Source organism: Cynoglossus semilaevis, chromosome 18 (genome assembly GCF_000523025.1).
Source record: "Cynoglossus semilaevis isolate Cse_v1.0 chromosome 18, Cse_v1.0, whole genome shotgun sequence".
Taxonomy (NCBI): domain Eukaryota; kingdom Metazoa; phylum Chordata; class Actinopteri; order Pleuronectiformes; family Cynoglossidae; genus Cynoglossus; species Cynoglossus semilaevis.
Window position 1 is genome coordinate 14,945,915 of NC_024324.1, and position 4,407 is coordinate 14,950,321.

Here is a 4,407-nt window from a genome sequence, read left to right on the forward strand (position 1 = left end):
GCCCTGCCTGTCCGCAGTATATGCACACTCCTGCTCAGACTCTTCGCAGCCGTTCTGCTGGGGAGAGACGACTGCGGCCCAACTGCATGGGTTCCTCTTCAGGGCTGGGGGAAGGGTTACTAGCGACCACACTAGATATAGACGAGGGTTCGGAACCCAGCTTGGAAAAAGGTGAAGGTACCGGGCGGGCAGCTTTCTCTGCCTGCGGCGCTCCCGCAGGCGATTATCTAGCCTGATGGCTAAGGCAATTAAGCAATTCAAGCTGTCCGACTCGTCTCTGACAGCCAACTCATCCTTAAATGCTTCGCTTAATCCCTTCTGAAAAACTCCCTGAAGTGACTCATCGTTCCAGCCTGACTCTGCTGCCAATGTTCTGAAATCCACTGAATACTCCTACACTGCGGGCACCTTGGCGAAGGGACAGTAGATGCTGACTGGCATCTTTACCATCTTTACCTAACAGGGTGATCAAAAACTTTCTGCATCTCTTCCACAAAACTGACATAGGAGGAGTTAATCCGTGGAGAGTCATTCCAAACAGCTGCACCCCAAGCTCTAGCCCTCCCAGTTAGCAACCCGACGATGAAAGCAATCTTGGACTTGTCCGTAGCATATGTCTGCGGCTGTAATTCAAAAACAAGAGAGCATTGCAGCAAAAAAGCTTGACAAGTCCCCAGATCACCATCATAATGTTCAGGTGCTGGGACATACGGCTCTCTGGGCAGATAAGACGGCATCACAGGAGGTGGACCAGGAACGGAGGGACTCGGACTAGTTGGAACTGATAGGAATGGGGCAGTACTGAACTGACTATCAATTCTAGACCTAGTAACGGTCAGACCTCTCAAAGTCTCCACGACTTCTCGGAGCACACGGTCATGTTGGCCAACGAGGGTTCCTTAGAATGCAAGGGCTTGGCGGAGATCTGGGGAGGTTTGAAGAAACTCATCCGAGATTGCTGGGTCAAAATCCTGGTCAGATCGTTCTGTCATGATTTAAACCGGTAATGACCCAAATGCAGGTTTGGACGACGTTAAGTGAGAAACAAGGATTTATTTTCTAATTCAACAGGAATCACAAAGAACAATAATTAAAGTCAATCTGGACGTTAGCGACCACGGTGGCTGAACAAACTATCTGACAACCAGTGGGAGAAAGGCCAGGGTTTTTATGCCGTCAGAGTGATGAGTTGATTGAAGGCAGGTGCTGAGGAACGGCAGTGTGCTTCAGTGATTAACCAGGCAGAGTCAGGGAAATGTGCCACGCCCACCAAACAGACAGAAACAAGTACACAACACAAGAATGGGGAAAACACAGGGAAACACAATGAAACACAGGGAATGACAGTCACGACTGTCATCGTGACATTTACAGAAATTAGGTATTAAGGGGTTCTCTGATGTTGACAAGACTGTTAAAACTGTTAAAATATATCCATTTTGTATTAATCGCCATTTTGTATAATCATGTTCAGCCAGCTGTGGACACTGCAACCTGTCTTAACCACTGAATTTTGAGTTTGTACACAATTTCTGAGTTGTTTTACAACATAAATGCCCCCTCAGATAAGCTCACTGAGGGGGCAGCTTGAGAAAGAAGAGTCTGAGATACTGAACACAGTGAGGGCATTCGTTTGTCCTTCTGCTTCGTCGACATCACACATGCAACTGCTTGTTCTAGATTGAGATATAGAGAGGGAAACACAATCGTAGGCAAGTCACAGTGCCTACGTGACTCGTAGGCAAGTCACGGTGACTTGCCAACGAAACCAGAAATCTCTGTAAATGGATGGGTTTAAGTCCAATTGATCCATGTGCCCTCTCAATCAACGATACTTCTGGTAAATCAAGTTTTGAACTAACTCTTTGATATACCCAATAATATATTTTCCTTCACTCTCCTATGGAATCCGGAATATGCAAATATTGTTTCTTCTCAGTCTGTTCTGGAGTTTTTCACATGTAGCTGAGAGCTCGGCTTCACAGTGAATCAAGCATCTCAGTACTCTGTAGTGCAGCATCGTTGTTTCTTCTAACGCACTGGTTCTATCTGCAACTCGAGTCACTCGTCCCTCTTGCTCCATTCGTTTTTTTAATATCTGTTACTGCTTGTTCCACTTTTTCAAGTGCCAATTTAGTGTCACTATTGTAGGTACATCCACAGCCCAGTTAAAACTCTTATTCCCAAAATCCCACTGCTTCCGGGAGGGACCACTGACGTCACACCCAGTGACCTCCGCAACCCTTAAAACCGGGGTACAGCCCAGGTATCATTCTCTCTGTTCAGGACTTTCGCTCCGTAGGACCTCGATGAAAAGAGAAAACCTGCTCGTCTCAGAAGACTAAGAACCAACGCGCTTTTGTAGACACCATTGCCCACGGTGATAAATGCACTAGTAGCGTCTTTTTCTTAACTGAGTTAACCGGTAATTAAGTTACACAAGTAACGTAGCGCTGCGACCAAAGCAGTTATTGAAAAGTTAGAAGCGACAGGATTCCTTCTAACGGTATTCGTGTGAACCGGCACATCGACAGTCAGAGACTTTTCCTCCTGAAACGGACTTTCGGAACCAAGAGGACTCTCTGGACACAGTGGAACCAGACGGACGTCCCCAGCTCTGGCAAGGACCCAAGAAGCACGGACTTTCCACTACCCTCTAAATACGAGCAGACGTTCACTACAGTAAGGCTGGCATTTGGGCACGTTAGTTAATCTGTAGTATTGTTAAGTGCTATTTAAACTTAGGGACAGTTTAAGTACGCATATTGAATTTTGTTGTCTGAAATCTGTGCTGCTTTTATAGCTAGGCTGTTGCATGCACTTCTTTTCTAACCTCCTGACTCGGTCTTATACTCTTGTACACCGTCAGTATTTCAGTGTTAACTTGTAACGTTATCAGTATTGGGATCAGGAAAACTCCGACAAAGTCCTTTGTCTGGAGTAGACCACGCGGTACGCCTCCCTTCCCCCATATACTTTGATAACATCACAAGCACTGTTTCATTGTACCTGAGCGCATCTTGGTGCGCGTACACAACACCCATTCACACCTCCGTGAGCGCATACACGCCTCACGTGTTTCCTGTTGCCGTTCCTTCTACCTCGCAGTTCTTCTTCCACTGCGCAGTCGCGTATGTGAACACGCCTCAAGGGCTCAGTCGCTTGCTTGGTAGCTGAGAGGCAACATCTCTCTCTCTCTTTCTCTCTCGTACACGACCGCTCGTGTACACACGCACATAAGTACACACACACCCCTACACACACGCCTTGTTTTGTTATAATGATCATTGTTTATGAGTTCAATCACCGTCATTAACTTGACAGTGTTGTATAAATAAATTTGATTATTTTTGTAAACTGTATTTGTCTGTGTTGTTACTTTATTCATTGAAGCCACCCAATTTGCCAAGAACTCTCAAAATCCTTCAGATATTTAATTGTTATTGGATACTATTGATTTTAGTATATTTGTAATACTTCAAGTAATACATTATTGCTATATTAGTAGGTTAAAATAATAATTAAAGATAACTTTAATGAGACTGGTTGTGTTATTAATTTGAGACTGGTTGATAACACCGAGTGCTCCTAAGCAGCACTCGACCCATTGCACCTACAATTCTTTGAGCTTTAAACAAATAAAAGGTAAATACAATGACCTTTGTTTCTGTATTTGAGCTCTTTGTGTGTGTTAACATATCACTTACTTAGCTTACTGCTAAGAGACTTTGGTTGATCTCAGCTCCTTCTATGCGACTGTGTCTGTTTGTTTTTTTGGTGTCTGATGCCCTTTCACTTCCTGCCAGGTCTATAAACCACATACTGCAGGCAAGAAAGACAGATACACGTGTCTCATGTTGTCATTAAACACCATGTGAAATAGTTTTTTAATAATAAACATATGTGACCATATCAAGTGATGGACATACCTGCCAACTGTCTGCTGGTTTGGAGAACGAGAAGAAAGCGGATTTGCTCCACTTGTTCCCTGTGTGTGCTCCTAGCTGCCGTGAGAAATCACCTTTTCAAGATGAAGGAGGTGACAGTAGGACAGAGAGACCAGAGACAGATACAGAGGGAAGTGATCAGGGTATGTAGTCATCAATACACCATACTAAAACTGTATATGTGCAATAACTGTATAACTAGCATTACCTTGTGTAATAGCAAAAATGTCCACAGTCTTGATTTTCTTTTTGGAGTTTTTTCAACTCCTCTAATTTTTCTTCCTTTTCTTTATCTTGGTCCTTCTTAGGTCTTATTTACTTTCTGACATCATTTAATATAGTTGTAACTTGTCTTTTTAAAACCTTTCGGCAAAGCTTTGCTTCTAAATCGTTGGCTATACCATGACATCACCGAAAGTCCATTTTATGTAATCTTAACTGATCTAAATAATTTAATCTC